Here is a 14270-nt window from a genome sequence, read left to right on the forward strand (position 1 = left end):
TGCCCCTGTGAATTTGATTGGTTTATATATAGATATCTCTATATATCTGTAATTTATTTATCTACCTATCTATTTATCTATTTATTTACATTAATGTCTGCCTCCCCCTGTAGACTGTGAGCTCTTTGTGGTCAGGGAATGTGTCTGATGTTTTACTGTACTCTCCCAAGTGCTTACTACGGTGCCTTGGACACAGTAATACTAATAATTATGGTATTTGTTAAGTGCTTACTCTGTGCCAAGCACTGTTCTAAGCGCTGGGCTACATACAAGGTAATCAGGTTGTCCCTCGTGGGGCTCAGAGTCCATTTTACAGATGAAGTAACCGAGGCACAGAGAAGTTATATGGATTGCCCAAGGTCACGCAGCAGACAGTAAGCGCTCAATAAATACGATGATGATTATTTTCCTTACCTTGGCGAAGGCTCCCAGCTTAGGTCGCGGGGTGTCCATAAACGGACATTTATTGTTCATTAAAGTCAGAGTTACTGTTACGAGGCAGCGCTCCCTCGTCAGGAAGAATGGAGCTAATAGGCCCTGGAGCCAACAGGCCCGGAAGGTGCGTCTTTGTGCCGCAGAGGGGGTTGGCGACTACCTGGACGTTGGTTTGGTGGTCTTCACCCCCGAGCCACAAATCTTAGAGCAGCAGCGTGGTCTAATGGTTAGAGCACGGGCCTGGGAGTCAGAAGGTCATGGGTTCTAATCCCATCTCCCCTACTTGTCTGCTGGGTGACCTTGAGCAAGTCACTTCACTTCTCTGGGCCTCAGTTACCTCATCTGTAAAATGGAGATTGAGACTGTGAACCTCATGTGGGACAGGGACTGTGTCCCACCCGATTTACTTGTATCCACCCCAGTGATTAGTACAGTGCCTGGCACATAGTAACTTGTAGAGTCCCCATGACTCTATTTATTGCCACTGTTCTCGTCTGTCCGTCTCCCCCGATTAGACCGTAAGCCCGTCAAACGGCTGGGACCGTCTCTATCTGTTGCCGACTTGTTCATTCCAAGCGCTTAGTTCAGTGCTCTGCACCTAGTAAGCGCTCAATAAATAAATACTATTAAATAAATGCTTAACCAATACCACAGTTTTTAAGTCTTGTGCAAATTCTGTGATTACCGTCCTCTCCCGTGCCGACTGCACCCTTCTTCATCTGAGGAGAGGCCCAAAGCCACCACCATGATCTACTCTTTGACCTTGGGTAAGTCACTTAATGCTTCTGTGCTTCAATTTCCCCATCCGTAAAATAGGAATTAAATACCTGTTCTCCCTCCCCGTTGGCCTCTGAGCCCTATGTGGGATAAGAACTATGTTTAATCTGGTTGTATTACATCTACCCCACTGCCTAGCACAGTGTTTGGCACCCAGGGAGAACTTCACCATTATTATTATTACTAGTATTATTCTTCAGGCCCAGGGGGTCAGAGCCCTGTCAAACTCTGAGATAAATTTAATGCAATACAGGGGGCCCTGGTGGAAATCAGAGAAAGATTGTGGCTTAGTGAAGAGAGTACGGGCTTGGGAGTAAGAAGCACCTGGGTACTAATTTGGACTCGGCCACTTGTCTGCTCTGTGCCTCAGTTTCTCCATGTGTAAAATGGGGATTAAGACAGTGAGTCCCATGTTCATTCATTCGTTGGGTCATTCATTCGTCCAGCTTCTATCCACTCCAGCGCTTAGAACAGTGCCTGGCACATAGTAAGCGTTTAACCAATCCCGTAACCGGGAAGATGTATGTGACCTATGTAAACCAACGACAGCGAGTGTTTTTTTACTGGAAACCTGACTGACAAACTTAAGGCAACACTGGAGCTCTCATCTGTTCCTTCAGTAGTACTTATTGAACACCTGGAGCCAGCGGGGCACTGTACTGAATGACTATTAAGCATGAGGCACTGAAGTGGCTACCTACCATGCACCGTATTCTGTATTTACTTGGACAGGTGATATTAAAAGTAAAGGACAGGATCCCTTTCCTTATGGAGCTTAAAACCAAATGGGGAAGCCAGACAAACCTTGTGCATATACGGTGGGATCGGGAAGTAAAACAGAACAGCGAGCATATGGAAAAATGAGAAAATGGAGTATGAAAATCACTATCTAAATGGTAAGGATAACTGTTAGGGTGACCTTTCATTCATTCATTCATTCAATAGTATTTATTGAGCGCTTACTATGTGCAGAGCACTGTACTAAGCACTTGGAATGAACAAGTCGGCAACAGATAGAGACAGTCCCTGCCGTTTGACGGGCTTGACCAAAGGTGGAGGAGGCGTGAGTCAGGGAATGCCTCCTGGAGGAGGTGGCTTTTTAAGAAGCTTTAAAGCTGGAGCGTCTGTAGGATTTGGGGTTCTGGGCCGGGGAAGAAGAGAGTGAACGCAGGATTAGAAATGGGAGAGACAAGAGTGAGCTACAGTGAGGAGAAGCAGCGTGGCTCAGTGGAAAGAGCACGGGCTTTGGAGTCAGGGCTCATGAGTTCGAATCCCAGCTCTGCCACTTGTCAGCTGTGTGACTGTGGACAAGTCACTTAACGTCTCTGTGCCTCAGTTCCCTCATCTGTAAAATGGGGATTAAGACTGTGAGCCCCACGTGGGACAACCTGATTCCCCTGTGTCTACCTCAGCGCTTAGAACAGTGCTCGGCACATAGTAAGCGCTTAACAAATACCAACATTATTATTATTATTATTAGAATGGCTTTGGGGGAGCAGGGTGTGAGCTGGTTGGGAAGTAGCTCGGACAGCCTGCCGGGGCAGTGCTAGGCCTTGGGCACGGCGGAAGACAGCGGGGGTGAGTGGAACATCGAGAGGGGCTGGGAGGGTGAGACAGTGAAGTGAAAAAGGGAGAGGAGGAACTCGCAGAGAAAAACCACAGGGAAAATGTGCCGAAAGCGGAAGTTTTCTGCGGGGGAGCGCCAGTAGAGAAAACGCTGAAGGGGAAGAAATCGAAAACTAGAAACTCGAAATGTGCGCTTGGCATTAGTGATGACGGAAGCTAAACGCACTCTGTGAAGGCGGGGGTAAAGAATTAACCAGTGTGTATGCCCGCTGGGTACACCCTGGCATTCAGTGAGGATTAATGTTCTGACGCCCTTCCTCCTGAGACCTAGCTCCAAATCACTGGGTTCCTGGATAGGAACTTCAGGCATTTAGGGGGTTTTTTTATGGTATTTAATTGCTTAGTGTGTGCCGGGCACTGTACTAAGCACTGGGGTAAACACAAGCTAATCCGATTGGTCGCAGTCCTTGTCCCACGTGGGGCTTAAACTCTTAATTCCCATTTTACTGATGAAGTAACCGAGGCACAGAGAAGTGAACTGACTTACCCAAGGTCACACGGCAGACAAGTGGCAGATCTGGGATTAGAGCCCAGGTCCTTCTGAATCCCAGGCCACGTGCTATGTCTCTAGGCCACGGTGCTTCTCTGGACACTTTGGACAAGGGCTGGACCCTTGGGATAATTTTCCAGCCAAAGGAAAAAACTGCTCATTCTTAGATGAGGATGCCAACTTTGAAAGACCTGGGGTTGGAGGGAAAGGGAAAGGATGGGTGGGGTGGGGTCTGTCTTCTCCTTGGGATGTTTTCTCACAAGCCCTGGGCTTGGTGGGTTTCTGATTCAGGAGGCGAGACTCTTGTATGCCACCAAAGAGATTTAGGTCCTGATCAATTAATGAATAAATGATATTTATTGAAGGATTATTGTGTGCAGAGCACTGAACTAAGCACTTGAGCGAGCACAGTACAAGAGAGCGGATAGACATATTCCCTGCCCAATATAGGATCCTGGATACCCCGGCCAGCGCCCTCTGATTATCCTGATTCAAAGCTCCTGTCCCTTTTAATAATAATGTTGGTATTTGTTAAGCGCTTACTATGTGCAGAGCACTGTTCTAAGCGCTGGGAGAGATACAGGGGAATGAGGTTGTCCCACGTGAGGCTCACAGTCTTAATCCCCATTTTACAGATGAGGGAACTGAGGCCCAGAGAAGTGAAGTGACTTGCCCACAGTCACACAGCTGACAAGACTGTGAGAACGTGTCTTCTGACTCCGCCCTACTGTACTCTCCAAAACGCTTAGTAGAGTGCTTTGCACACAGTAAAAGCACAGAATAAATACCATTGATTGATCAATCAAAGGGAGAGGGTTCTCAAGGGACTTCTCCATGTCTTTCCACCTTCCACTGGTAGACTCTTCCCAGACTAGGTGTGCAGGGCCCACTGGTCCCCCTCTTCTTCCTGATGCTGTGTCTCGGATCTCTAGATTGTAAGCTTGTTGCGGGCAGGGAATGAGCCTCTTCTAGTGTACTCTCCCAAGCACTTAGTACAGTGCTCTGCACACAATAAGCACTCAATAAATACAACTGACTGATTCGTAGTGGGCGGAAAATGTGTCTGTTGCTATATTGTACTCTCCCGAGTGTTTAGTCCAGTGTTCTCAGTTTGTTCAACAGAGTTGGTAGACACGTTCCCTGCCCTCAGTGAGCTTCCAGTCTAGAGGGGGATCCTAGATCTAGATCCTGCAATCCCGCAAGAAGTGAATTTCATTCGCCATGGCCCACCGCCCCCCCCCCCCCCCCCCCGGTCTGGAAAGTGATTTCCAGGTGTTTTTTCCTCTATGAATTTCCCCAGGGAAGTCAGTTGACTCATTACCAGTTTTTCTGGCCCTTAGTCGCTCTTCTGTCCCCGACCCTCTGAGCTGTAACTACAGGAAAGAATCCGAGAAGGAGATCTGCCTGGTGATTAATCCGTCCTCTTCCCCCAAGGACATGTTTGTTTCCTGTATGTGGGGCAAATTCACAGATTATCCAATAAAAAGCCTTTTCCAGCGTCAAACGGTTCAGGCTAAAACATTGCTTTCAGAGCTCTGCTGTGCATCTCCCAAACTACATCTCCTGTCTGCAACCCTCAAATTCCAGGAGTGGGGGGAGAGAGGGGTGTGCGTGTGTGTTTTTGCATGTACACACTTGAGCAACCCCAAGCCAACGCCTGGGACCCTGATTCCTTGGGAGGGGAAATTTAGGTTCAGAGGAAATCGGATGCCTTATTCTGGATGCAAAGGGTTTTCTCCGATTGGCTTTCCTTTCCTAGCATAGGTGGGTAAGTGGATGCACAGTTAAAATGATGAATGCAACAGACTCTAATATCTTTGCTTTCTGGGGGTTTGGCCAGGAACAACACGGCCACCCAACAGGGCCGAAAAGCTGGCTGGAACATTCAGGGAATTTTCAGAGGAAATGAGGAGTGGGGTTTTTCTGGCAAACCGCCAATTAGTCTTGCGCTCTAGAAAAGAAAGAGTCATTTCATTTACCAAGTTGAAATAATCACTTCAAAGATGACTGCTCTGCTTTCTGACCAATCTGCTGCCCAGATGTTTTTTTTCATGGTATTCGTTAAGCACTTACTACGTGCCAGGCACTGTACCAAGTACTGGGATGGTTACAAACTATTTAGGTTGTACACAGTTCATGTCTCACGTAAGGTTCACAGTCTTAATCCCTAGTTTACAGGGGAGGTAACTGAGGCCTAGAAAAGTGAAGTGACTTGATTAAAGTCACACAGCAGGTACGTGGCGGAGCAGGATTAGAACCCAGGGCCCTAACTCCCAGGCCTGTGCTTTTTCCACTAGGCTATGCTGCTTCTTATTCCACCTGTACAGATGAAGGGAAAGTACTCCCACCCGCCGGCGGACCCTGCCCCTCGAGCCCTACCCAAGGAACCCAATTTCTTGTCTCTGTCAGCGGGCTCCCAGCCCTTCGTCCCCTTCCATCTGCCTCTAACCACCCCCATCTCCCTGAGAGTATTGTACTTCCCCAACCGCCACTTGTCTGCTGCTGTGTGACCTTAGGCAACTCACTGAACTTCTCTGTGCCTCAGTTACCTCCTCTGTAAAATGAGGATTGAGACTGTGAGCCCCACAAAGGACAAAGCACTGGATTCAACCCTATTTGCTTGTATCCAGCGCTTAGTACAGTGCCTGGCATAGTTATTATTATTAATTACTATTTAGTACAGTCCTCTGCACATAGTAAACACTCAATAAATCCTATTGATTAATCAATTCATTGAAATGACCTGTGGGGTCATGGTTGGGAGGAAGAGAGTTACCTTCCTCCCAACAGATTTCCCTGCTTCTGCCCTGACTCTACCTCTCATTGGCAAGAGGAGGAGAAGGTTATGAGGCCTTTAGATAATTCCCGTTTTGGCCCCTAAACCTGGAGAAGCAGCTTGGCCTAGTGGGAAGAGCATAGGCCTGAGAGTCAGAGGAGCCGGGTTCTAATCCCACCTCCACCACTTGTCTGCTGAGTGACCTTGGGTAAGTCACTTTACCTCTCAGTGCCGCAGTTACCTCTTCTGAAAAATGGAGATTACGACTGTGAGCCTCATGTGAGACATGGACTTTATTCCACCTGATTATGTTCTACCTACGGCAGCGCTCAGAACAGTGCCTGACACATAGTAAGCACTTAACAAAGACCATAAAAACAAAACAAAGGAAAAAACAGGTCCGGCTGGGGTCTGCTTTTCCTGCTTTTTGTCTCTGGCCTTTGCCGGCCTGTCCGTCTGTCTATCTGCCCCGCCTGCCCACGGTTGGGGTGGGGGATTTTACTAATTAGCTGATAAACCATTGATAACCCCCTCCACCCACCCTCCAGTGGGTTCTTCCTGACCTAGCTTCTCAACGTGTCCTCTGAGGTCAGAGTCTGAACTGGACAATAAAAGCCCACTTCCATCCGTGACCGTGGCATGGAAAATTCAAAGGGGTGTGTGGTTCCTGATTGTGGGACCTCAGATTGGAATAGGGGGAGGGGCTTCCAGGGAACTGGATGGAAAAAATCCCAGGAAGAAAGATGGGGAAGGAGACAAAGACCACCAGAGAATTAGACCACCAGAGAATTTGAAAGGACACTTCAAAAAGAGAAGGACAGAGGGAGAGGAAGGAAATGGGGTGTGGGGCAGGGGGCGAGTTACACACTTGCAAATTCGTTGTGGGCACGTATACCAACTCCTATTGTACTCTACCAAGCACTTAGTACAGGGCACACAGTAAGCGCTCAATAGGTGCATATCAATGGTATTCACCATGTGCCCTTTACTAAGCACTTGGTAGAGAATAACTCTAGTTGGTATGTATTTAAATGTGCATATTATTACTATTATATGTATGTGTGTATATATAAACATGTATGTATGTGTGTCTATGCACACATACATATAATAATAATAATGATGATATTTGTTAGGCACTTATGATGTGCCAATCACTGTTGTGAGTGCTGCGGGGAGATACCAGGTTACCAGGTTGTCCCAGGTGGGGCTTGCAGTCTTAATTCCCATTTTACAGATGAGGTCACTGAGGCCCAGAGAAGTTAAGTGACTTGCCCAAAGTCACCCAGCTGACAAGTGGCAGAGTGGGGATTAGAATCCAAGCCCTCTGACTCCCAAGGCATCAGGCATCAATAGCGGCAATATAAATAAATAGAATTATAGATTTCTATACATTGTTAATAAAATAAATAGAATAATAAATATGTACATATATACACAAGTGCTGTGGGGCGGGGAGAGGGGTAGAGTAGAAAGAGAGAGTCGGAGCGATGGGGAAGGGATGGAGAGCTGAGGAAAAGGGGAATTTAGGCTGGGAAGTCCTCTTGGAGGAGGTGAGCCTTCGGTAGGGCTTTGAAGGGGGGACGTTTGATTGTTTGATGTGAGGAGGGAGGGTATTCCAGGCCAGAGGTAGGACGTGGGCCAGGGACCCACGGCGGGACAGGTGAGAACGAGATGAGAAGGCGAAACGAAATGAGAAGGAAGGGCCAGGACGAGATGGGGTCTTTACTAGTCGAGCGGAGATTTTTCTCCAAGGAAAAGTGGCTTTCCCAAAGGCAGAAAATTGCAGAGACTGCAAACGCTTGGCTATGTTGGCTGGCCACAGTTTTGACAAAATGTAAACATGCTTAGTATAGCTGCCTGGCCTTGGCGTTTCATCTGCTAGAACGTTTACTGCAAAATTTCAACGACAGCTTCACACGCAGCGTTTGACCCAGGTGTGACAGGATGCACGGTGTGGCCTCTTCGAGCTAGAAAGGCAGGTAGTAGATGGGCAGATGTGTTTTGGGGGTTTTTTTATGGTATTTGTTACTATGTGTCAAACAGTGTTGTAAGCGCTAGGGTAGGTACATGTGAATTAGGTCGGTCGTAGTCCGTTTTCAGGCCTCAGTCATCCAGGCAAAACACTTCCTTGCCGGTGGAACTTTCCCCAGGGGCTGGGCTGCTTCATGAGACGGTCATTTGACAGCTATTGACCAGCAGACAGGGATGTGGCGGTGAGAAGAAAGTACCCTGCTGTCACCCTCTGCATGAATCCTGTCATCATTTGCTCATTCAATCCTATTTATTGAGCACTTACTGTCTGCGAAGCACTGTACGAAGCGCTTGGGAGAGTATAATCTAACAACAGACACATTCCTGCCCACTGTGAGCTTGTAGTCTAGAGGAATTGACTGATGGTCTCCTCCCCGCCCCTCTGAAACAAAACCCCAGAATCACGAAGGGAAGGACTCTCTTTTTAGGGAGTTTATTAAGCTCCTACTATCCAAACTCCCCTGTGCTGGGCAGCAGCGGCACGGGAGAGAGAGGCGAGGGCAGAGACTCAGGTTTACCAAGCCGAAGGAGGCAATGGTAAACCGCTTCCGTATTTTTACCAAGAAAACTCTCTGGATCCACTACCAGAACGATTGCAGATGGAAGTGGGATGTTCTGGGAGAGATGTGTCCATGGCGTCGCTATGGATCGGATACGACTTGACAGCATAAGACAACAGCATTGTGCCAAAGCACTGTACTAATGTCATTCATTTATTCATCTGTTTGTATTTATTGAGCACTTACTGTGTGCAGAGCACTGTACTGAGCGCTTGGGAGAGTACGATACAAAAATAGAACTCAAGCAGGTGGGCCTAGAGGCTGGGGGAGGGGATGTTGACAGAAAGATAGTCAAGTTGGCTGTAATCCCCGTCCCACATGGGGCTCACAGTCTAAGTAGGAGGGCGAAGGATTGAGTGAGGAAACTGAGGCTCAAAGAAGCAAAGTGACTTGTCCAAGGTCATCCAGGAGTCGCGTGGCGGAGCCGGGCTTAGAAACCAGGCTTCTAACCCCCGGGCACCCACACATCTGGTTCTTCACGAGTTCATAGCTGAGCTTTCTCCCAGAGAGGTCTCAGTCAATCAATTGTACTTATGGAGCGCTTACTATGTGCAGAGCACTGTACGAAACACTTGGGAGAGTACAAGAGAACAATATAAAAGACACATTTCCTGTCCGCAGTGAGTTTACAGTCTAGAGGGGGAGACGGACAATAATAGAAATAAATAAATTACAGCTATGTACATAAGTACAGTGGGGCTGGGACGGGGGTGAATGAACGGAGCAAGTCTGGGAGACACAGAAGGGAGTGGGAGAAGAGGAAAAGACGGCTTAGAGAGGGAAGGCCTCTTGGAGAAGATGTGCCTTCATGGAGCTTGGGCCCGGGAGTGAGAAAGACCTGGGTTCTAATCCCTGCTCCGCCACTTGTCTGCTCTGTGACCTCGGGCAATTCACTTAATTTCTCTGCTCCTCAGTTAACTCATCTGTAAAATGGGGGATTAAGACCGTGAGCCCCATGTGGGAAAAGGACTGTGTGCAACCGGATTAGCTTGTACCTATCCCAGATTTTAGAATAGTGCTTGACACACAGTAAGCACTTAACAAATGCCATCATTATCATTAATTAATGTGTGTAATGGGGTCATTCTCTCAGGACCACACAGCTGTGAGCAAACTATATCTGGCAAACAGGCAGTCTGCGGAGTCTGAGTCCGGGAGGCCAGGAATCTGGGGTTTAAGGGAGTTTCTCTTCTCCGAGGGGTTTCTTTTCTCCAAGGGGTTCCCCGGTGACTCTCCTTTCTGTTTCCCGGGGCCGTGGACAGTCCCTATCACCGGTGACCTCCCCGCTTCATTTTTACTTCCCTACTTGGCTACATGAAGCTTTGCTTAAAGTTTTTCCAGTTCAGCTTTATTCTTTGGGGAAACTCTTTCCTTCTCCTCCGCCAGGAACCTTCTCAAATCTGCAAGGCGTTTAGGGCTTTTGGAGATTCAGCCGGGGCCATCCACAGGATGGCCAACGTCGTGATCGGGGCCCCCCTGACCCCCTCACTACCTGGGGCAATTTCTCTGCCTCTTTTCTTCAGAAAACCAGAAATTCCCTGGCAAATCAACATGGGAGGAGCTAAGCTAGGGGAGTCTAAATCGGGAGCTGGAGGATGGAAAGAGCCCAGAGAAATCATCAAGGGGCTGGATATTTTTAAATGTTTACCTTGGCCCAAACACTGTGCTAAGCACTTTCATGGATAATAATAATAAAATTTGTTAAGCACTTTCTACCTGCCAGACACTGTTCTAAGCGTTGAGGTGGATACGAGCAAATTGGGTTGGACACAGTCCCTGTCCCACGTGGGGCTCACAGTCTCAATCCCCATGAGAGAGAGCAGTATTTGTTAAGCGCTTACTATGTGCGGAGCACTGGTCTAAGCGCAGGGTAATCAGGTTGTCCCACGTGAGGCTCACAGTCTTAATCCCCATTTTACAGATGAGGTAACTGAGGCACCGAGAAGTGAAGTGACTCGCCCACAGTCACACAGCTGCCAAGTGGCAGAGCCGGGATTCGAACCCGTGACCTCTGACTCCCAAGCCCGGGCTCTTTCCACTGAGCCTGAAGTGACTTGCCCACAGTTACGCAGTAAAGTGGTCAAACGGGGACTTGAAACTTGGTTTCCCGAGTCCCAGACCCCAAACCCGAGAAGAGCAGGGAACAGATGTCCAAGCAGCGTGGACAAGAGCCCGGGCTTGGGAGTCAGAGGTCATGGGTTCGACTCCCGGCTCTGCCACTTGCCAGCTGTGTGACTGTGGGCAAGTCTCTTCACTTCTCTGGGCCTCAGTTACCGCATCTGTAAAATGGGGATTAACTGTGAGCCTCACGTGGGACAACCTGATCACCCTGTATCTACCCCAGCACTTAGAACGGTGCTCTGCACATAGTAAGCACTTAACAAATACCAACATTACATTATTATTTCCCTCCTCCCCAAAAGTGTGCCGTCTGTCGATCGTTGGAGTTAGCACCTGAGCTGAGCTTTACGCTCGCCTGGTCTCCTGGTATTTACCTTCCCTGGATGTCCCGGTTCACCGCTTTACCAGGAGACAGAAGCTCGGCGTCTGTCTGGAAAATCTAAATTCCCAACTGGGAGGAGGATGGGCCTGAACAGGGGAAGCACCATGGGCTCCGTGCGCTGTGTGACCTCTGAAAAGCTCGTTGCCATCTTCAGCAAGGGGGGTGGCTGAGTCAAGGCAGAATAATAATAATAATAATGTTAGTATCTGTTAAGCACTTACTATGTGCAGAGCACTAATAATAATAATAATAATGTTGGTATTTGTTAAGCGCTTACTCTGTGCAGAGCACTGTTCTAAGCGCTGGGTGAGATACAGGGTGATCAGGTTGTCCCACGTGGGGCTCACAGTTTTAATCTCCATTTTACAGATGAGGGAACTGAGGCCCAGAGAAGTTAAGTGACTTGCCCACAGTCACACAGCGGACAAGTGGCAGAGCAGGGGATTCGAACCCGTGACCTCTGACTCCGAAGCCCAGGCTCTTTCCACTGAGCCACGCTGCTTGGACATCTGTTCCCTGTTCTTCTCGGGTTTGGAGTCGGGGACTCGGGAAACCAAGATTCACATCCCCGTTTGCCACTTTACTGCGTGACTGTGGGCAAGTCACTTCAGGCTCTCATTTTCCAGACGAGGTCACTGAGGCCCAGAGAAGTGAAGGGACCTGCCCCCAGTCACACAGCTGCCAAGGGGCAGAGCCGGGATTCGAACCTGTGACCTCTGACTCCCAAGCCCGGGCTCTTTCCACTGAGCCACGCTGCAGAAGCACTTGGGTCCCTGAGCACAAAGGCCGGGGTGAGGCTAACGGTTGGCCCCGGGCCAGGAAGACATTTTTTGAGCGGTGCCATTTGTCTGGAGGAAAACACGGCTTTTTCGGAATAAACTAATGAGCCTGGGGCCCTGGAGCTCCTTGAAACCCGTCTCTCTGGACTGTAATGAAATTCTTGATTAGCGGGAGGACACTTTTGTAGGAGAGAAGTTGGAAGGGCAGCATCGTTTAGTGGATAGCGCTCTGGCCTGGGAGTCAGAAGGTCATGGGTTCTAATCCCGGCTCCTCCACCTGTCTGCTGTGGGACCTTGGGCAAATCACTTCACTTCTCCGGGCCTCAGTTACCTCAACTATAAAATGGGGATTAAGAGTGTGAGCCCTGTGTAGGACGGGGACTGTGTCCAACCTAACTTGTTATAATAATTTTATAAACTAGCAATTGCTGTTGTTTTAATGAGATGTTCATCCCCTTGATTCTATTTATTGCTATTGTTTTTGTCTGTCTCCCCCGATTAGACTGTGAGCCCGTCAATGGGCAGGGACTGTCTCTATCTGTTGCCTATTTGTACATTCCAAGCGCTTACTACAGTGCTCGGCACATAGTAAGCGCTCAATAAATACTATTGAATGAATGAATAACAACGGTGGTATTTGTTAAGTGCTTACTGTGTGCCGAGCACTGTTCTAAGCACTGTCTTCCCGTTAAAAAAAACAACGCACCACCCCACAAAAACCAAAAAATGACACGGGCTAAAAGACCGTGAGCCCGTGGTTGGGCAGGGATTGTCTCTATCTGTTGTCGAATTGTACATTCCAGGCGCTTAGTCCAGTGCTATTATTATTATATTATTATAAAACAAGCCCGGGATCCCGGCTCTGCCACTTGTCAGCTGTGTGACTGTGGGCAAGTCACTTCACTTCTCTGGGCCTCAGTGACCTCATCTGTAAAATGGGGATGAATAATAGTAATAATAATGTTGGTATTTGTTAAGCGCTATGTGCAGAGCACTGTTCTAAGCGCTGGGGGAGATACAGGGTCATCAGGTTGTCCCACGTGAGGCTCACAGTTAATCCTCATTTGACAGATGAGGTCACTGAGGCCCAGAGAATCATAATGTTGGTATTTGTTAAGCGCTTACTATGTGCAGAGCACTGTTCTAAGCGCTGGGAAGGACACAAGGGAATCAGGTTGTCCCACGTGGGGCTCACAGTCTTAATCCCCATTTTACAGATGAGGTAACTGAGGCACAGAGAACTTAAGTGACTTGCCCACAGTCACCCAGCTGCCAAGTGGCAGAGCCTGGATTCGAACCCATGACCTCTGACTCCCAAGCCCGGGCTCTTTCCACTGCGCCACGCTGCTTCTCAAGACTGGGAGCCCTACATGGGACAATCTGATGACCCTGTATCTTCCCCAGCGTTTAGAACAGTGCTCTGCACATAGTGTGAAGCAGCGTGGCGCAGTGGAAAGAGCCCGGGCTTTGGAGTCAGGGCTCATGAGTTTGAATCCCCGCTCTGCCCCTTGTCAGTTGGCTGCCTGGGGGCAAGTCACTTCACTGGGCCTCAGTTCCCTCATCTGGAAAATGGGGATTAAGACTGGGAGCCCCACGTGGGACAACCTGATGCCCCCGTGTCTATCCCAGCGCTTGGAACAGTGCTCTGCACATAGTAAGTGCTTCACAGATACCAACCTCATCATCAACAAATAACAGCATTATTATTATTGTTATTAAGCGCTGCACAAATACCAACATTAATAATAATAATTGTAATATAATTATAAACATTCTAATGATAATAATAATTAATAATAATGTTGGTATTTGTGAAGTGCTTACTATGTGCAGAGCACTGGGGGAGATCCAGGGGAATCAGGTTGTCCCACGTGAGGCTCACAGCGTGGCTCAGTGGAAAGAGCACGGGCTTAGGAGTCAGGGGTCATGGGTTCGAATCCTGACTCTGCCACTTGTCAGCTGTGTGACTGTGGGCAAGTCACTTCACTTCTCTGGGCCTCAGTGACCTCATCTGTACAATGGGGATTAAGACTGTGAGCCCCACGTGGGACAATTCCCCTGTGTCTACCCCAGCGCTTAGAACAGTGCTCTGCACATAGTAAGCGCTTAACAAATACCAACATTATTATCCCCATTTGACAGATGAGGGAACTGAGGCACAGAGAAGTGACCTCTGACTTCCAAGCCCAGGCTCTATCCGCTGAGCCAGGGTACTTCTCATCCCTCCCCCCCCCCCCAGCGCTCAGCACAGTGCTTATGAGAAGCAGCGTGGCGCAGTGGAAAGAGCATG

The sequence above is a fragment of the Ornithorhynchus anatinus genome, chromosome 10 (genome assembly GCF_004115215.2).
Source record: "Ornithorhynchus anatinus isolate Pmale09 chromosome 10, mOrnAna1.pri.v4, whole genome shotgun sequence".
Lineage (NCBI taxonomy): Eukaryota > Metazoa > Chordata > Mammalia > Monotremata > Ornithorhynchidae > Ornithorhynchus > Ornithorhynchus anatinus.